Genomic DNA, 21919 nt, shown 5'->3' on the forward strand with positions numbered 1-21919 from the left:
AAGTTTATTCATTTTGAGATACAGAGAGAGAGAGTACGCACGAGTGGGGCAGGGGCAGAGAGAGAAGGAGAGAGAGAATCCCAAGCAGGCTCCCCGCTATTGGCACAGAGCCCGACACAGGGCTTCAGTCCACAAATCTCGAGCTCACAATCTGAGCTGAAATCAAGAGTTGGATGCTGAACTTATTGAGCCACCCGGGTGCTCCAAGAATGGATAAGTGTATGTCCAGATCACTGGTCAAGAAGTTCCCGGGGAAACACATTTTTACCATGAAACAACAACAACAAAAAAGCTCACCTGAAAAGCACATAGTAGTTGCTTCATAAGTATTTGGAGAAAAAAATGATGTTGAACGGCCCCTGGAAAAGGTGTTTCATGGCTACCCCTTCAATTCATGAATTCTTAATATGTCCTAAAAATGGAAGGGAGTGGCATAGTTCATCTTGGGGAATATAAAGGTTTATTTCCTTTACGGTCTCCCTGTGTTCACTCTGTCCTTGATCCATTTCTGGGGGGCATGTACTGGGCATGTACTGGGCAATCAGAGGCAGATCCCCCTGAAACACTGGGAGAATCCAGGCATGAATGCCCAGGGCCGTGTCCAGGGTTCCAGGGCCCAGGACTGGTTACTGAGGCCCACGGGCTGCAGGACCTGCTTTCCTCACAGCCTTTGTCTCCTCAGCCCACTCTGGAGTTCACCTGGTGAAGGTGCCTCGGTTTCCCATGTCAGTACTAGAGGGCGTGCTCTGGCTGCCTCGTGTGGGGACCTTACCTTTGTTTGGACTGAATCTCTGTGTCCTCACCCAGAATTCCTATATTGAAGTCCTAACTCCTGGTGTGGCTGTATTTGGAGATCCAATGGAATCAGTATCCTTATAAGAAGGAACACCAGACAGCTTGCTTCCTCGCACTCTCTCCATGGGCAGGCACCAAGGAAATACCATGTAAAGATGTAGTGAAAAGGCAGCCATCTCCAAGCTTGGGAGAGAGTGCTCGCCAGAAATTCAATTTGAGGGGCGCCTGGGTGGCTCAGTTGGTTAAGCGTCTGACTTCGGCTCAGGTCATGATCTCACTGTTGGTGAGCTCAAGCTCTGCCTCGGGCTCTGTGCTGACAGCTCAGAGCCTGGAGCCTGCTTTAGACACTGTGTATCCCTCTCTCTGCCCCTCCCCTACTCTCTCTCTCTCTCTCTCTCTTAAAAGTAAATAAACATTAAAAAAATTTTTTTAAGAAATTCAATGTGCCAGCGCCTTGATCTTGGACTTTATAGCCTCCAGAAGTGAGAGAAAATAAACCTCTGTTGTTGTCTTTAAAAATTTTTTAAACAACTTCTGTTAAGCTACCATCTGTGGTGTTTTGTTATAGCAGCCCAAATCAACTGATACATTCTATATTCTACGTCTCTCAGAGGCTCCCCCATAGGACTGGGCCTCAGTCACCTGCTGAGATAATCTACCATTCACATTCCCTCTATTGGTTTTCTTTTACCCACTTGAAGTCACTTTAAATTTTTTTTAATTATTTTTTTATATTAGAGAAAGAGCTCATGAACGGGGGAGAGAAAGAATCTTAAACAGGCTCCGTGCTAAGAAAGAATCTTAAACAGCCCAACATAGGGATCGATCCCATGACCCTGGGATCATGACCTGAACAGAAATAAAGAGTGGATGCTTACCCCACTGAACCACCCAGGCGCTCCGTGGAGTCACTTTTGAAATAACCTATACTCAAATCCAGTCCTCAGGCTTAGCTTCTGGAAGAATGCAACTAGCAAATGTATAATCAGGCTCAGCGGACATCAGAGGAAGTCTTGCATGTGATAGGATATCGCTAAAGGCATCGTGTGTAAGGGCAAATGTTCTTGTCGAAGGAAGGGGGAGGTCCCACAGGTGCACCTCCTGTTCTGTACCATAAACTAAGGCCATACCTCCTTCTTGACATCTCTTGTCCTCTGGGTAAGAAAGCATCATATAGAAACACCTTCTTCCCACGTGGAAGCAGCCTGTCCAAGACCAGCATGCAGAGTAATTGTCACAATTCGTTATGTGCCAGGGAAGTGCTCTTCAGAATCTTTGAAGCTCAGGCTTTCTAGAATTCTACCTCCATTCAGAGAGGACATCATGACGTCCTGCAGGGAAGCACTAATGGGCTTACTGGTTACTGATTGCTGAAGGTGTTACGTCCAATGGGAAATGATGGCTGGAGTCCGGCGTGGGAGCACATACCAGTTAGCCCCTAAGGAAGGTGGACTCACCTGCCTTGAATTTGGCATCTTGTCCTGTGCCCTGCTGTTGGCCTTGGATTTACCATGTTGACCACTCAAACATAACTTTGTAATAAAGTCAGTGGGGTTTACATTCCTTAACAGCATGTGTCATGCACCAGCTGTTTGGTAGAGAAATGTGACATTCTGTTACAAGTACCTTCGCCAAGAAAATGGGTGATTTTGGTCTCCAGCACATGAGAAGCCTGGGCCAATTTCCCTGCCAAGCATATTTTTCCAGAACATTAATCTGCTATAAATCACTTAAGTCAGTCTCCAGAACCATTCTGATCCCCATAATTTTCATTTACATAATTCATCAATTAAAAATATTGGAGGAGAAATAAATGTGTTGCTGCAGAACATATTCTCTTGACCCTCCATCCATAAAATTATATCCTATAAACTTTAGGCTCTGGATTGGGCTCTGAATGAGTTTGCTAGTCCCCTAGATCGACTGCAAGGAAAAATTCTCATTTTTTAAAAGTCCCTTTTCTGTACATATTTTGTCATCTGTTAGACCCAGGTTTGCATTCTCTCTAAACATTGATTTTCACACCTCTGTATTGGTAATAATAATAATTCCTATCATAACAAGCTATTACAAGAATGAATAAGAAGATACATATAAAGCATCTAACAAAAGTCCGTTCTATAATTGGGACTTGTAGTACATATTTGACATCCTTTGTCCATTTGGCATCCAAATCCCATCCCTGTATCTAATTCCCTGCCTCTTGCATCTTGGTGGGAAATAGACACCGAAAACTCCAGATACCAATTTTTCACATTGGCTGGTCCATGGTGATTGTTGACCCAGCTCTGACCTTGCTTTTCTGCTTGTGAAAGTGCTCATGCTTTTCTGCTCTTGAAAACTGCCTGATTCAGGTGTTAACATCTGCAGGGAGAAGTCTGTCCTCACTTGTTTCTCCTGGTTCCGGGATATCTCGAGCCCTAGTGGGTCAAGGCGTGAGGACTGGATTTAGGGCAGTGGAAATGAAAGGGAAAAGAAAAAGGTTCAAACCTTCAAGAGACTTCTGAAAACATTATTAGCATGAATTTAAGATATGCCTCTTCTTGTTAAGGCAGTGTCACATCTCTAGATCATGTTTGGCCAAGTCTTTCCATTTTTGTGACAGATACTAAGTATAAAATTGATGAAAACCATAGAAGAGAGAAAGCGCAGGGGTTACATGAGGCAACCGACTACATCAAATTTGTAAATTGAAAAACTAATTATTTCTTCAAGTGATTATTTTCTGAGCTCACTCGAAACCATCATCTATGGAGCACCCAATCAGTTCCAAATAACAGGGTTTGAGATTTTACTGGATTCAAGACATCGTGTTTATCATTTATCATTTATGGTGTGTTTGTTTTTCGGAGGAATAAATCAGCCTGGAATCAAATGTTTACATTCATTTTTCAGCTATGTCCTGGCTTAACTATCACTGATGTCTATACCGAAGCAGGGAACTGCACAGTTAAAAAAAAAAAATCTTGTCTGTCTATGCATAGAGTGTTCTTTCTTTTCAGGGTACTAGCATTCACCAGGGTACTGGTCTTGAGATCCAAAAAGAGAATCTACCCAGATCCTATCAGGAAAATCTGCTTTATAATTCCCTGAAGCCATACACAACAGATGCTCCATTATATATAACCTGGATTCTTGAAATAAAACATGACTGAATTCAAAGAACATTTAGGTAAACCTGGGTGACCTGATTACACCGTTTTAACGCTCTAACTAAGGTCGAGGGCTGCCCATGATTTCATCATAAATTAGGCAAGTATTTGAGGGAAATTCTTAAAAAAGAACGGCATGTCCTCACGTACGGATCAGCAAGTGAGCAATGTTCCTGCTGTGCTTTAGAAAGAGGTGCCAGCTCGATGAGATGCTGTCGACATGACAGAAAGCCACCTGCTGCCAATTTCTACTTCCCAGTATGAAAACCAGTCTTCTCGAGGATTATCGCTGCTGGTAGGAGACAGAAAATTGCCCCTGCCCTTGCTGACTGTGGTTAACTGGTCGGGGAGCTTCGTATCCTGGGTCTTGGAAAATTCAGAGGGGTACAAAGACACAAAATGACAGGAAGAGGTCGGGACACCCTGTGACAATGGAGAACACAGCCACGTATTCTACAGTAAGTCAGGGAGGGGACACCAGGCTGGAGCACTCATTACTGTTGAAATGCCCTTTTAAAAAAGCACATTTCAGTCCAAAGAACAGCACTCTGATTTTAAAAGCACCAAGTGTTAATTTTCTAGGAGCCGCAGCTCTTATTTTTTATTTATTTTATTTTTTGCTTGCATGTAAAAAAAAAAAAGATGTGTCACTATAACACTGGGGAATACTTTTACAGAAAAATAATCTATAATTATTTTTATTTTTTAATATATCCTAATTTGGGGCCACATGAAAGGATATTGATATAGGTATTATAAGTGAGAGGATATAATTTATAATTCTTGCTTTAATAATACAGTTCAGATATTTGCTTGGATTTTCTTTCTTAATTAACATTAGTAATAAATGTGTAATAGCTTGTGTATTTGAGATACATGATATCTAAATTTATGGAAGTGTAATGATCATTTTTTTGTGTGTGTGAGAGAGAGAGAGAGAGCAAGCACATGTGAGATCGAGGGAGAGGGGCAGAGGGAGGGAGAAGAAGGGAGAGAAAGAGAGAATCTTAAGCAGGGTCCATGCTCAGCATGGAGCCCAATGTGGAGCTCAATACCATGACCTTGGGATCACGACCTCAGCTGAAATCAAGAGTCGGAGGCTTAACCAACTGAGCCACCCAGGCGCCCCTACGATCATTTCTAATTGTGGATACTAAAAACGAAAATATGATAAATGTTCTCAATTTGTCATCACCATGGATAAGGGTTAACACATTTCTTTTTCTTCTGTGTAATTATTTCTCAAGATGAAATTCTGGGACTGCAATTATTGACAGAAAGGCACGCACCTGTGTGTTGTGTTCCTAAATACCTTCTTGTGGATGGTGCACAGCGTAAGCTCAATGGTGCTATTCACAGAGCTTCCCTCCTCCCCAGAGTTGCACATTGTTTGTGGCACCACTGCGGGGGTGCAGAGTTTCAACTGTACAACCTTCTGTAGAAGCCCTGGATGCTTCTAGAAATACCAACCTATTACTAGCCACTTCCTAAAGGATTAGACCAAAGAATCTCAAGGAAAAAAAAAAAAAGAATCTTACTCTCTTGCACAACTTGTGCTTTAGCAGTTAATTAAGATATAAGGACAGAAGAATCAACAATAAAAGTAAGATTGCCACATTCCTTTATAGGACTCATGACTAGCTGATAGTATGGTATTGAGATCAATGTGTGTGTGTGTGTGTGTGTGTGTGTGTGTGTGTGTGTGTGTTTAGAGAAAGTTAAAAATTTGTGAATTGAGTTTGGATTTTCAAAGAATAAATGAATAAACATGGCAAGAAAAATTCAAAGAAGGAAATATATACATCTGAAGAAAGAAATTTAGACGAATGTACAAAAACAGTGGAAATGATAAATATCATGACTACATCTTTGAAAACTCTAATAAAAGAATGAATTGTTGGTAAATCTAACAATGGAAATATAGTGAAAATAATAAATGGACCATTTAAAAACGAGAAAGGGTAAACAACCAATATCAAAGATGTTAACTTCATATGAATATTACATTAATATTTATTAAATTTGAAAAAGGCAATAAATCATATGTCTTATTAAAAAAACCAGAAACGTTGTAATGTATGAATTGTCAAATCACTAAGTTGTATACCTGAAACCAATGTGTGTCAACTATACTAAAAAACGACTATAAATACCAATATGCATTAATGAAATAAAAAACATAAACAGACGTATGACCAAAAAAAATTCACAAAGATGTTATAGTTTACTAGTCTAGGAAATCAGAATCTCATTCTTAAATTGTTTCAGACATTCAATGAGGAAATAATCTTTTGTTGCATAAAAAAATAATAGCAAAGATATGATCAGATGATAACATTCTTTTTATAAGGCTAAGTTCACTGTGATTTTCAAACAAAGACACTGGGAAGATTTGGGTAGGAAGGTGACAGCTGTGTATGAGCCAAGGGTGAGGTCTGGAACAGATTCTTTCCTCACCGCCCTCAAAGAGAACCCCACTGACACCTTGGTCTAGGACTTGGGCTTCTAGCTTCCAGAAATGTGAAAAGATAGATTTCCCTTGTTTAAGTCATTCAGTCTGTGGTACTTTGTTAAAGTAGCCCTAGCAAACAAATACAAGGTCTTTCTCTTCTCTTTTCTTTTCTTCTTTCTTTCTTTCTTTTCTTCTTTCTTTCTTTCTTTCTTTCTTTCTTTCTTTCTTTCTTTCTTTCTTTCTTTCTTTCTTTCCTTTCTTTCTTTCTCCCCTTGTCACTTAAAATAATTTCATTGGAGGACATTAAGAAAAATTTGTTTTAAATGTGTTACTTCTGTACATGGGTTTTCACAACACTACTTATCAATAACTTGATTGATCTGTGTGGGGTGTGATTTGAGTCCCTTGGAGCTGTATTGGTAATGCTATAATTAGCATTCGGAACCAGCAACTCAGGCTGAGGGGGTAGGGAGCCACCAGACTAGCTATAAGGCAATTCTCAGAGTGTCTCTGAGTTTAGTGCATCAGATAATAAAGCCGGGAAAAGTGAGTGAGAGTCTTTGTGCCAATAACAGTGTTGGCAAGAATAGAAAAGTCATTACCCGTGCATACCAGCTCCGTTTGAGCAAAACTGCGTTGCTCAGCGATGTTGAGTTTTTATGGCTATTCTTTTATAGCTATAAAAATACCTTTACTTTTGATACTCCTGAAGGAAAAATAATGTGGTTATTGCCAAGCTGCAACTCTAAAGCACAAAGCATCTTTATTCCCATTGAATCAATTGCCTTATAATTCAAGTCCTGGCAACACAAACATTTTATAAACTACTGTAATGGAAATTAAAATTTGGTTATGCATGGAGGGAGAATCCTACAAGGATCAAGTAGGCTGTTCATATCCTGCAGCATTTCTAAACCCACTGGAGGACTGGGTAGGCAACTTTCATACTAAATGCCTTGATGTAAACTTCACTTCTACAAAGAAAGGTGCTCTCTTCCATCATCCCCCTAAATCTGCATATTTCCAGAGAAAACAGGGAACACCAGTGTGAGCAGGTGACAAGTGGCCATTGACCCACTCCTCTTTGAGTAGAGGGTGGCTGAAACTGCAGAGCCCTGGGGATAGGTGCTCCATCCCAAGGGGCATGGCTTCTTCCCTTGGAGAGCTGACTGTGCAGAAAATCTATTACCTGCTAAGAAGGGGAACACATTGTGGATGGCTATGCAAATTCTGCAGGTTTTTAAAATGTTGGCTCAACATTCTTTAAAGCACCCTGTTCATCAAGGCCATCGTGTCTATGAGTAGGATGCAATGCCAGTAGTGAAATAAAAGAGTTACTCTGGAAGTCAGGAGAAAGGAATCCTGGCTCCAGCCGTCAGTGCTGTGTGGCCTGGGGCACTGCTGGACCACAGCATCCACAAAATTCACCTGCTGTGTCCAGGGCAAACAAAGCTTCCAGCAGAGGGTCTGGTCTATCCCAGGTCTTCGGGCAGTGTTATGTGATTGCAAATTCACCTGAGAAAGTCTATTATCGCCCTACGATTTACCCATCAGAGAATGCAGAAAAAGTAGTAGGCAGAACGTAGTACCCATGTCAAATAAAAAGCGTATATGAGAATAGAGAGACTCTCTCATAGTCAGGTTTCTATTTTCAACCCAAAGTGCTATTCAACTCAACATGGATCTGGGACAGCATTACCTTAATACCTTAAGTTCGGTAAGAAAAAGGACAGCAACAACAACAATCACCATAATTTTACAATTTTTAAAAGTTATTTTTAATTGTGGCAAACTATACATAACATGAAGTTTACCATTTAAACACTCTGTCCAGTGGCATCGAATTCATTCGCATCGCACAACCATCACCAATGTCCATCTCCAGAACTTTTTTCATCTTGCAAAATTGAAACTCTGTATCTATTAAACAATAATAATAATCATTAAATAATAACTTCCCATTGGGAAAGAAAGCAAAGGTATTATTACTGCTAGACAGAATGATTATACACATGAAAAATATACAATATGCTAGAATTATAAATAAGCATTTATTGAAATGATCAGACACAAAGGAAATGCTCAGAAATGGATAGCATTAGAATATATGTATAAAATTCACCTAGGAAATATGACAAAGTAGGTTACTTTTCACAAAATCAGAAACCATAAGATACTTACAAGGAAATGTGAGGAAAGGTGGCATGTGAATTTTAAATACAACAGAGCCTTCTTTGTTAATCATTCCCCAAAGTGAAGACTCTTGTTTTTTTTCAATAGGCAGATTATCTTAATTCATACATTTAAAACAATTCCAATCAAAATTCCAACCAAACTTATTTTAAACTGGTGAGACAGGATGTTCAAAAGCCAGTTCAAAGTAAGATCATTGTGGGGGCACCTGGGTGGCTCAGTCAATTGAGCATCTGACTCTTGATTTTGGCTCAGGTCGTAATCTCACAGTCACAGGATCAAGCCCCCCGTGGGGCTCTGTGCTGACAGTGTGGAGCCTGCTTGGGATTTTCTCTCTCTCCCTCTTTCTCTGCCCCTCCCCAGCACATGTACACATACTCTCTCTCTCTCAAAATACATAAATAAACTTAAAAGAAGCCACAAAGTAAGATTATGGTGGAAAGAGGGCACCGAGGACCCTAGCCTGCTAAATATTAAAATATATTACAAACCAAAGTCAGTTAAGCAGCGTGGCACTGGCACCAAAATGAAAGTATAAGTCCTCAGGAAGGGGTCGATATCTGAAATATTGCATGAGTGCTTAACACATTCAAATCAAGAAAATAAGAAAGAATCAATTAATAATAATGAAATAGCAAATTGAAGGAAAAAAGAGTAAGTTTTTAGGCTTATATATGACACTGTACTCCAAAACACATTTAAGTTACCTTTAAGTTTACACTAAAGTGCAGAATGGATTTTAAATTTTAATGTTTTTTCTAAAAAAAAATGAATATTTATTTTTGAGAGAGAGAGACAGAGCACAAGCAGGGGGAGGGGCAGAGAGAGAGGGAGACACAGAATTCGAAGCAGGCTCTGAGCTGTCAGCACAGAGCCGGGCGCAGGGCTCGAACTCACAAACCGTGAGATCGTGACCTGAGCCGAAGACAGACGCTTAACCGACAGAACCACCCTGGCGCCCCTAAATTTTTGTTTTAAAGATATACTCATAGTTCAATAAAATATTAACCAGGTCATTGGGGAAATGATCAAGACCTTTTCAACTTAAGAAGGGAAAAAAAATCACTAAATAATACATAAAATATTTCAGATACATAAAATATTCAAAAATACATTAATCTGTTAATGAAAAATAAAAAATTTAAAAGTACACAATATTAAAAAATTCTCACTAAATTTGATGAAACATACAAGAAATTAATATTTGCAACATGGTAAAAGCTCATTCAATTTTATTAAGTAAGCAGGAAGACCATATAGATATATGGGCCAGAGACAACAGGTAATATTTGTTGAGTGTTTGAGCCAAGCAGTTACTTACACTAGCTCATATGATCCTCGCCACAACTCCATGAGACCAGAGATTTTAATAGCTCCATTTTCTAGATATTACCCCACTTGGTCCCATAGACATAGAAAGCAGAGGCTGGAAATTTTGCTCTAACTACTACTCTTGTTTTTCCTTTTAGATATTCCAAAAAATTAAATTACACAGCATAAATGGTCAAAAGTGTTCTGCAATTCATTGACTTAATATTCATTGAGTCTCTACTATATATCATGCCCTGTGCTGCGCACTAGGGATTGGAGACAGATCAAGATAGTTTTCAGACATCCAGTGGAGGAAACAGGCATGTAAAATAACCATGAACAATATGATGTGCAAATTAAATGCAATTAAATACAAATTAAAACATAGGGGCGCCTGGGTGGCGCAGTCGGTTAAGCGTCCAACTTCAGCCAGGTCACGATCTCGCGGTCCGTGAGTTCGAGCCCCGCGTCAGGCTCTGGGCTGATGGCTCAGAGCCTGGAGCCTGTTTCCGATTCTGTGTCTCCCTCTCTCTCTGCCCCTCCCCCGTTCATGCTCTGTCTCTCTCTGTCCCAAAAATAAATAAACGTTGAAAAAAAAAATTTAAAACATTAGAGGTACCGTTTTGATGACCAAGCCAAAATTTGAAATATTAGTGGAAGCTTTAAAGAGTTGATACAAGTCTTTTAAGAGGCAACATACAAGAACATATTAAGAATTTCAGAATGTGGGGGCGCCTGGGTGGCTCAGTCGGTTAAGCATCCAACTTTGGCTCAGGTCATGATTTCACGGTTTGTGGGTTTGTGCCCCACATTGGGCTCTATGCTGACAGCTAGGGCCTGGAGCCCGCTTCAGATTCTGTGTCTCCCTCTCTCTGACCCTCCTCCACTCACTCTCTGTCTCTCTCTCAAAAATAAATATTAAAAAAAAAAGAGTTTCAGAATGTTTATTCCCTTTGATTCAGTAATTTATTTTATTCTTGGAAATTCATCCTAAGGAAATAATTCATTAGAAGGAAACAAAACTATCACTCATTAATTAACATTTAAAATATTTATTTGTGCCTATTGCCTATCAGATGCTGTTAGGATCAGGGGAGAAGACAAACAAAACACTCATTCCAAAAAACTCTTCACGCCAGCCCTCTTTGCAACAGTGAAAACTGGAAACCACCGTAATGTTCAATTATGGAGAGTTATTTTATGTATTATGGTACATTGACTTGCATAAATATAGCCAATATTAAAATTATATGTCAAAATTACATAGGAAAAAGGGCATTTTCATGATACATTGCTAACTTGAAAATATTAAATTTTGCATAAAGTTCTGTTGCAGCATTTGCTCATAAAGGCAAAAAGCTAGACACTTATATACAAATAAGACAGACAAGTTGTATTACGGTCTGGGGATTATGGATGACTTTTATTTTACAAAATTAATATTACCGCTATATAGCTTTTCTGACCAAAAAAAAAAAAAAGGCAGAGAAAAGAGAAAGAATTCATATAACCAAAGAGTGATCCTGGAAGAGATTAATAATTGATTACAAAGGGGTTTGCAAACACAAAGTTCTGTGTAACAGCTCACAGAATAACAAGCCAGAACTTGCAAGATTTGAAGGGAGTAGCTTCCCTGCCTTACACAGACAGACAGTACAGAGAAGTCAGAAGATGGGATAAAAGATTGCACTAAAATCTCATCCCATATAATATTGTAATTACTCTGAAATTATTGGCTCCAAAGTCCCACTAACAATACAGCACTTGCTAAGTGTTGTCAAATATAATTTTATTCACGATGCCCGGGGTCAAGTATTCAGCATACAAAATGTATTTTCACAGACTTACAAAAATGATAAAACACTTCAGTGATTTGTGGTCCCTTTGAGCCTGACTCTTAGCCCAATTAGGTGCTCTTAAATCAACTGACATCCCACCTAGAAAGCCAGAACCCTGGTCCCTCTGACTTTTTTCTTGAACCCTCTGCTGCCTTCCGGTTCCTGACACCTTGGTATTCTGGAGTCTGACCTTCTGTCAACAAGAAAGAAGCAGTGGGAAAAAAAATAAGAAAAATGTTCTCCAATGCAAGGGCTAACATGGATTTCTCTGCCCAAAATGAATCCTCCATGTAAGGGGGCAGGGATGGGCAAGGAGAGAGTTCCTCAGAGACAAGCTTTTTGCTCAGCCAAGCTAGTGAGGACTCAGTTTACCAAAGAAAAACAGAATGTCTCAGTGAGGCAGGCGATACGGTTTCTATGATTTGGGGTGTTTCATAGCGGCTTCACTAGATGTCAAATTCAGCTGTGGGCTGGGTGCAGTTCTCATGACATACAGCACTTGGCTCCTGTGAACAGGACAACAGACGAGTCTGAACAGGGGCCGTGGCCCTTATGACAGCACAAGGCAAAATTAACTCATCACAGACAGTGTAAGATGCTATAGTCTGGGTTCAATTTCTCCTGCACGTTGTTTTTGCAGTTGGAGTGATGCTTGGTTCTGTAATTCACAATTACTGTTGACCCTTGAATGATGCAGTGGATAGGAGCATGGACCCTCCGTGCAGCTGAAAATCTAACTTTTGAGTCCCCTAAAACTTAACTACTAATAGCCTATTGTTTGACTGGAATCCTTATCAATAACATAAATAGTTGATGAACACATATTTTGTGTGTGGTGTGCCTTATATACTGTATTCTTGCAATAAAGTAAGCTAGAGGAAAGGAAAATGTTATTAAGAAAATCATAAGGAGGGGCACCGGGGTGGCTCCATTGTTTAAGCATCCAATTCTTGATTTCAGCACAAGTCATGCTCTCACAGTTCATGAGTTCAAGCCCTGCATCAGACTCTGCACTGATATGTGGAGCCTGTTCAGGATTCTCTCACTCTCTCTCTCTCTCTGTCTCTGTCTCTCTGCCCCTCCCATGCTGTTTCTCTCTCTCTCTCAAAACTACGCAGACAAATAAAAAACTTTGAAAATAAAAACAAATTAATCAAAAAGAAAATCATAAGGAAGAAAACATACATTTACAGAACTGTACTGTAAAAAAATGTATTTAAGTGGACCCTTCACAGTTCAAACCCATGTTGTTCAAGGTCAACTATATATCTACACTCCCCAGATGTATCTACATTGATCCATCTATTCTTACATCAGTTCAGAACTGCTTTGACTGTTTTCCTCTTTGATCAAGATTGCACTTGCCATAGACATCTCACTCTTGCCTCGGATGTGAATGGGTGGATCCCTTATAGACCATAAACGACACTGCTCAGCTTCAACACTGCTCTGTCCACTGCCTCTGGCCTCATACTTCCCCCACTGGAATGATGATTGCTATTGCTCCTTTGGCATTATTCCTTGGTTCTTTTGAGCTAAAACTGGCTATTGCCTTCCATAATGCACTTGCCTTTCCTGATAGAATCCACATGGCCAGCATGCTGGTGAAGTTGGCCATCAAGGAGACATTCATGAAATTTTATTGTAGATATGCCAGTGTAATCTAGACCCTATTTCCAATTAACCTCCCTATCAGAAAAGACGTGAGAAGATGATCACTGCCCAGGTAGCTAACCAACAGCTACATGATTTCCCCAGGATCCCACCACGAATCACGTGTCACAGGCAGCATTAGAAGTCAGTGTCTAATCTGGTGCACCTATCTAATGCAAGGAAATTTTAGCCTGCTAGATATGTGAGCAAAGATATTTCAAACACAATTTCTAAGGTTTTCCTCTTCGGGTGCTTGATTATTTCATTTAGTCCAAGATGATCCGGTAATATCAAAGCTTCCAAAATGTCTTGCTCAACTCAATAAGTGGGTGTCCCTTAGTTTTACATTTAAGGCAGAAATGAGATACATACAAAGCAAGGGAGATTGGAAGAGGAAAGGAGGGCTCAAGATGGTGATGGTGGGGGATACAACATTTGCTGGTTTCCATGATATGAAAACTCCCACAATGGCCAATTTCAAGCTACTGCCACTGTGAGGTCAACCAGCTTGCCAAATTCCTGAAAATTCAACAGTTAGCCCTCTCAAGCCACTGAGCAGACTCCCACACAATGCCGGCTCTGCCTGTCCTTCCTGTTAGGAATTACCATCTGAGGATATGGTTTTGGTGATCACATACTTGCATTAATACTATTCTGTTGCTCTATTTGTTTTTGGTGGCCCATAAGTATTTTTCCCAGTGCCACTGATATGTAAAATGTAACTCAATTACTTCTTGGCTGAGGTATGGGTATAAGTTCTGCCATATGAAAGAGGAGAAATTCTTGTGGCTATGCCCTTTTAAGCATTTCTCCTCCAACTCTTTCTGGCATCTAGCCTGATGGAAGGGAACAGCTCATAAACAGAGACTGGGAAATATGTTAATATTTTAATCACAAATGTTTGTGAAAGCTTCTCTGTGTGTCAGGCTTGAACCCATAAAAGGTCCCAAGATTCTTCCAGCCATGAAGTTGCATTACTTCAGGATATGGAAGAATCTCAAAACACCATGTCAACTAAAGTAAGAGGGAAGCCCCAGTGACCATAACAATAAGAGAAAAACCAATACATCATATATTTTACAGCCCTTTAGTTTATGGAGCTCTTGTGCACACACCTTCACAGTTCTGGGTATTGCATAAGAGGGCATTCATAAATGGGAGCACATCCAGAGGAGACCAATAACGATAAGAGGTGCTCACGCTTTTGGAATGTTTACAATGGCCATGCACTCTACTGATGGTATTACATGTTCAGCCCCCTTTCATTCTTTCAGCTCCACTATGTTCTGCGTAGGTAAGGGAAATCACAAATGGAATTATGATTGGTAATACGTCCTCTGTTGTGTATGTGGTAAATAATAAAGCCAATATTTAGAACCAGGGAGTCTAATTCCATCCACAAGATGTGCTCTTAAGTATCAGATAGTACTCAAACAATGTTTCGTCTGGAATATAGACTAACCAGTGACATATTAAATGTTTTCAAGTTCTCAAAAGCTCCTCTTCCCACTACATTGCAGCTAGATTGCAGAATGACCTCTATGGGTATCCCAAAAGAAAGCTTTGGGACGACAGTGTCAAAAGACTGACTTGAAGACAATAATAAGTTCACCTCTCTCTTTGCAAGGGTCTGAAGTGGAAGGGGCCATCATGGGAAACCATGATTTTCTCATCACTGGAGGTTTCCAGACAAACGTTCCCCTGAATTATAGGTGTGGGACACTTGAATGGGGCTTAAGAAGTGTAGTTTGAATTGGATAACTTCTCTGTGCTATCCAATATTCATTGGATTTGCACATGTGGCCATTTGAATTAAAATCAAAGTTACAAATTCAGTTCCTCAGTCACATTAGCCACTTTGCACATACTTAATAGCCACATGTGACTACTGGCTGCCATGTTGGATGGTACAGGTATACAGAACATTTCCAACATCGCTGAAAGTTCTACTGAACGGTGTTATTCTCAAATGTCGAGTCTGCCTTTTAGAATTCTCTCTGCCTTTGAGAAAAGCACGGTAATTATTCTGAATTCACAGACGAGGAAATTAAGGACGAAAACTTTATTCTCTAGTCTGTGTTTACATTTCATGAGCCTCTGATACCCACACTTGCCTTGATCCTCACCAACAAAGTCCCCTCTCTACCGCTGCAGCCACTGGGGCCGTGGGGTGTGCACTCAGGCTCCCTCAATCATTTTGAACGCTTCCTCTTTGTGACCACAGGAGAACTTGGCAATGTGCTGTTTGGCGCATAAATAATTATCAGTTATTTCTGCCTCCCCTTTAATTTGCTCACAGAGCATTTCCTGAGAAGATCTTTGAAAGCAATTGGGCCACAACACTCTGTGGGCAACGAGAAGAATTACAGTGGTTGGGAGGAAGATAAATAGTGATGTCAGCTTGATTACAGTACTGGTTACTGCTCAGTAGAAACTTTGGAAAAAGAGCCTTTCTACAGGAAATCCATTTACAGACAGCCCAGCACAGCGCCGCCTGTTGACTGACAAGGGTGTAGCAAAGGAAGCCCACTGGTATAGGGCTGGTGGGTTTCTGTGGAAGGTGCTGGCCTCACAGGACTTCCTCAGTTCAGCACAACTGAAACTTATTCATTTCAACAATCAAATAATGGATTTAAGAAGAAAGGTATTGAAGACCTATGTGCTATGCTTTCTGGCTATTCAATAAATCCATGCAGATCTGCTACAAACAGGCTGACTTTCTAACAATGACCTTTGTAGATAGTGTCTTAACAAGAAATAGGTCAGAAGTAAGCACGTTTGGGTTGTATATGCTTTAATTTGGGATAACTTGCAAAAAGTTACACCTTCTTTGTGTCAAGAATGAAGCTGGATGCATCTGCATACCTTATCCTACTTAATTTACATAGTGGCAATGCGGGATAGATACTATCACCATTCCAATTTTATAAATGAGGAGGTAGCAATGGGATAAATAGTTAATCCCAGGTCTTCAGATTCTGACTCCAAGGCTTTTTCCACTGATACAGTGATACCTCTCAGGGAAAAGGCAGCATAACATTTTAATCTGAATGGCTTATTCCTGGGTTCCACGGACACATCGCTGTATGGCTTCAGTGTCTCACCAACTTCCCTCCTGTCTGTCTCCAAATATCATCTTCGGTACCAGTCTTACTCAAATGCTACCAAAATGTAAGTTGGTCAGTCTTTCTGGGTTCCTATATGACATTTCTCTCACCTAAAAATGTGTTCGGTCTTCCCTCGTAACTCTTTATGAATCCCTTACTTACAAGATCAGTTCGATAATCTTGTCACCCCAGAAGACACCACAAATCACAAGTTGTGAAGGATTACTGAACAGACCCACGTTTCCTCCTAATGTATTTATAACGCCGGCACAATATCACTTGCTGGTTCTCATGGCCCACGTCTTGTCATGCACACACCTTGCATATCTTTAATTGTGTATCTTTCTTGAGGAAGAAAGTTGTCTTCCACTACTAGTTCTTTCGTTTACAGTCTCTCCACATTTTTGACCGAGGGAACTTTCAGTGTTCAAGTTTAGGATGAGAGATCAACTTGTGTAAACAGGTTGATTCTTTCAAAATGTGAACTCACAGGTTTTATCCCACCTTTTTAAAAAAAATTTTTTTAACGTTTATTCATTTTTGAGAGACAGAGAGAGACAGAGCATGAACGGGGAAGGGGCAGAGAGAGGGAGACACAGAATCCGAAGCAGGCTCCGGGCTCCAAGCTGTCAGCACAGAGCCCGACGCGGGGCCTCGAACTCACAGACCGCAAGATCATGACCTGAGCCAAAGTCAGACGCTCAACTGACTGAGCCTCACAGGCACCCTTTATCCTACTTTTTTTAAAGCCACCCATCTACTTCAGTGCCCTCATACGGTTATAAATTAAAATTCATACTGCTTATACATTCAGTATCTCTTTCTTCAATAACCATAATGACTCTTGACCATTAAGAGACATCAAGTCAACCACTTGGATGTATACATTATATCAACTACACTCTACTCTTGTCATCTGAATTATTATCAGAGGTGGAGAGTAACTGAGGGAGCACTAAAAATAAATCATCACCGTTATAAGCCATTATAATAGGTTATTCAATTTGATGAATGATGTTACTTTGACCTCACATCACATTTATCTTGCAAGGAACTGACGTACTTCACGGTACTTACTAAATGTCTGAAATTCACTCACATCCAGTATCTGGGGACCGTGGCGTCTTCACAGAATGATACATCTGGGCTGGCCATAATCACCAGCAACATCTGAGGAATCCTGAAGGATGAGGAGGAATCCCTTTTAAATGAGTGGATCTTAAGAAATTGAAGTTTATCCTTTGAAGTCATGAGCGGTTTTTAAAAAAATCCTTTTCTAAAATCGCTGACATAAATGTGTGTGTGTGTGTGTGTGTGCGTATGTGTGTATACGCTCTCTCACACACACACATATTTTGTTTTCCCTTAAGAATATAAGGTAGCATGTATGACACAATTTACCCTTGGGTTCATGACTAAGGGTAATTGTTGAACATCAGACAATGCCCATACAGGCAAGGCATGTATAATCCTAAAAAGCACAGACTTTGGAGTATAAAAAACCTGTATTGAAGTCTTTGCTTTATCATTTAGTGTGCTTTAGGGTGCGAGTAACGTAAAACCACAATTCATGTACCTCACACGGTAAAGAAATTAAAGAAATCAGGAGTGAGGGACAGTTAATGTGTCACTTGAGGAAGTCATCACAGACCCAGATTCTTTGTAATACAAATACAAATAATAATAATAATAACTTACTATTATTATTACTATGATTATCATTATCATTTTGGCCTTCCTTAGTGTTTTGCATTTGTCTTTAGGAGACAGCAGGACATTACAGCATATGTCCCAGTCAGCCGCAGTAGCATCCGGTAAAAAGAGACACTGTCTCTTCTTTGGGTCTCTTTTTGAAAGGAACAAATCTTTTTCCGGCAGTGTCAGAGCCTCCCTCCTGTGCGTTCTGGATTGGAATTGGGTCAGGTGAACACCCCTTAAGCAGTCACTGCAGGAGGGGTGGGATTATCAGGAGCCGCTTGGGCCAGTGGGGACTCATCCCCTGGGACTGAGGCACCCCGCGCCGTGAAGAAGGACAAGCAAAACCTGAGGATTTACAAGAAGAAGGAAGAATGGGGGCGCCTGGGTGGCTCAGTCGGTTGAGCGGCCAACTTCGGCTCAGGTCATGATTTCGCGGTCCGTGAGTTCGAGCCCCGAGTCGGGCTCTGTGCTGACAGCTCAGAGCCTGGAGCCTGTTTCAGATTCTGTGTCTCCCTCTCTCTGACCCTCCCTGTTCATGCTCTGTCTCTCCCTGTCTCAAAAATAAATAAATAAATAAATAAGAAGAGGGAAGAATGGAGGGTGCAGAAGGAACCAGGGTCCACTAGCTTGAGTTCTTGGGCACATTACAAAACATCTTCAAGGCTTCACTTCTAACTCTGAAAAACGGAACAAACACCTGCACCTCACAGAAGGGTAAGAATTCGAAAAGGTGACCTTTGGGGTGCTTGGGTGGCTCTGTCAGTTAAGCGCCCAACCTTGGCTCAGGTCATGATCTCGCAGTTTATGAGTTCCAGCCCTGCATCAGGCTTTTTGATGACAGCCTGCTTTGGATATTGTATCTCCCTCTCTCTCTCTCTCTGCCCCTCCTGTGCTCGTGCTCTGTCTCTCTCTCTCTCTCAAAACTAAATAAACATTTCTAAAAATTTTTAAAGGAAAGGTGATCTTTTCCCAGGGCCTGGCACATTAGCAATGTTAGTGTTTGTTTTGTCTCACTGCAGTCTGCACTACCCTTCCTTGCTAATGCTTTCTCCACTCACTCCTTTGTGAACTGTGCTGTTCCCAGTCACTGGTTTTGGGAACTCTCATTGAGTTTGCCTCTCATCACTGTCCCTAGTCTTCAGTTTAGGTTGGCTGTCACTCCCTTTCCTCCTCTGTCTTGTCTTTTTGTTGGTTTCTTTCTCTCTCTCCAACTTTATCTTCACTGTACTTTTCTCTCTGTAAGCATTACTCTGTGTGTGTGTGTGTGTGTGTGTGTGTGTGTGCAGGGGTGTGTGTTTAAGATATATTTATCGCTCATAGGGAGAGAAATTTCTTCTGCTTCACGAACACCCTCAAACCCTGGAAACACTCCACATTTATCTGAAGGTAACCAGAAAATTTTCTCTCTAGATCCCTGTGTAATTATGTTTCTACTCTTACATTTAAAATCAGAATTGGTTGATTAAGACGAGTGGTGATAAGCTGAAAGAACGTTCAACAAACATCTCACGTTCCCATCACTGTGCTAAATACTAGGCTGAGGCAAAGGTGAAGCCCAGAAAAAGCCAAAGGAAAGAAAAGTCTGAGGAATGGTGCGTTCGTACGAAGTAATGATGATCAATAAGGTAGAAAATGCAGTGTGAAGACACATTGGGAGAAATCTGAGCTCCATGCCAAAAAGTTGGGACTTTATATTTTTGTCGCGAGGCAGGGGACAGAGCGGGACCATTAGATATTTTAATTAGATATGAAATATGAAGAAAACATAATTATAGAACTTCATTTGGCAGTAGTATAAAAGAATAATTGGAAGGAGTACAAAGCACTCCAGTCAAGCCAGCTAGACTATCAGGCAGGTTAGGCTAGGTTATGCTAAAGAGACGAGCAGCCCCCAAACTCTCCTGACTTAAAACAAAGAAACAAACAAAAAAAGTGTATTTTTTATTCATATGACCTGTTTGTTGCCAGGAAACGGGGAGCTCTGTTCTTTATGTTCACACAGGGATCTAACTTGATAGAGTGATGGTGGTACCACCGTCTCAAACTTTGACAAAGCAAAAGAAAGCCCCGGAGGGTCTCACACCAGCCATTCCACGGTTTGGCGCTGAAATGAATCACGCAGCGGTGGGCTAGAGCCAGTTGTGGCCTTTCTTTCCCAACTTCACACTCAGCGATGTCAAGTTGGTAGCTTGAGATCATCCGAGGTGGGATTATTTGCACCGCAGAAATTGGCAAGCCCTGCAAATCGTGGCTCCCTCCCTGCTCCAAAGAACCAGTTGTTAAACATTTGCCAACACACTGCTGGACTCACTTCACCTGTCATTCACAACTCTTTGGCCAACCCAAACCCGAAGGGATGGAGAAGTCCCATCCTACCATTGCCTTGTAGGCAGAGAGCCAGGAATGTTTCGTGAGCAACATTAATGACAACCACAGGGTAATGCAAGGGCCCACGTGTTCACTCATCTACACATCCATTCCACCCCTGTGTATGGAACACTTCAGATTTTAGCCAAGGAGCAATAAAAATGGGAAGCAGAGGAGTTTTCAGCACAAGTGGTATGGCAGTTGTCGGTGTGTTGCCTCTCAGCTCCTAATCTGCCCTTCATGTCCTTGCTTGGATACTAGAGACAGATCTTGTAAACATCTCTCCTTCGCTGGTAGAGGTTGCAGACAGATACCGCAGAAGGAAAGGGCTTTTGGTACCGGTGAGATTTTTTTTTAAGTTTTTATCCCAAGCAGGAATGGGGCTCGATCCTATGAACTGACTCAGGCTGAAATAAAGAGTCAAGATGCTTAACTGACTGAGCCATCCAAGCGCCTTATGGTGTGATTTCTCTATTGATTCTGCAGTACTCATCTGGCATGAGAGCTACCAGTGGAATTCATGCCCAGAAAGTTTCAGAGGGACCCTCAAGGGCAGCTTTTTACCAGGTTCCAAGGATGCTTCAGGCAACTTCCCAACATCTACAGCAGTATCATCTGCAGGTGGCTTCCTGGTGGCTTTCCAGTGAGTCCTACTGATGCCACAGCCAATTCCCCGGTGAGTTCAGCAGAATTCACCATGAACAGCCTTTTCTAGCATACCAGTAGATGGTTTCCTACCCACCAGCTTTAGTCTGGCAGTACCCCAGGAGACTTCTAGCTTGCCAGCCCCAACCCACAGTTCTCTGGCTGTCAACCTCAACCCCCCAGCTGTGAATTAACTCTGGTCAAGGCAACCCAGTGAACTTCTTGCCATCTAGTGGGCTGCAACCACATCCCCATATCCTCCCCACTGAAGTTGGATTCCTGACCTTGGGTAGGAGGGCTCTCTCCCAAGTTTGGGTACTCCCCCTTAGACTTAGGGTATTCTTTAGTATTTATCCTCCCTTAGTAATGAATTAGCAAAAGATGGTTAACAATTATTTGTTTTAAATCTTCCCTATTCAGCGCCTGGGTAGCTCAGTCAGTTAAGCGTCTGACTTCAGCTCAGGTCATGATCTCACGGTCTGTGAGTTCGAGCCCCGTGTCAGGCTCTGTGTGGACAGCTCAGTACCTGGAGCCTGCTTCAGATTCCGTGTCTCCCTCTCTCTCTGCCCCTTCCCTGCTCATGCTCTGTCTCTCCCTCTCTCCCCAAAATAAATAAACATAAAAAAAAAAAAATTTAAGTCTTCCCTGTTGAAATCATTGTGTGGTTTTTTCTTCCAGGGCTGGACCCTAATATAGGTGGGAAAACTA

The 21919-nt window shown here is 41.2% G+C and overlaps 1 long non-coding RNA gene across 1 annotated transcript; it reads left to right on the top strand.

Moving 5' to 3' along the window:
- The first annotated feature begins 3759 nt into the window (after positions 1–3759).
- On the top strand, positions 3760–21689 carry LOC123386322. Its single transcript, XR_006600104.1, has 3 exons — positions 3760–4405; positions 21053–21242; positions 21632–21689. It is a non-coding gene; the product is annotated as an uncharacterized LOC123386322 (long non-coding RNA).
- Positions 21690–21919: the final 230 nt, after the last annotated feature.

This window comes from Felis catus, chromosome B3 (genome assembly GCF_018350175.1).
Source record: "Felis catus isolate Fca126 chromosome B3, F.catus_Fca126_mat1.0, whole genome shotgun sequence".
NCBI classification, from domain to species: domain Eukaryota; kingdom Metazoa; phylum Chordata; class Mammalia; order Carnivora; family Felidae; genus Felis; species Felis catus.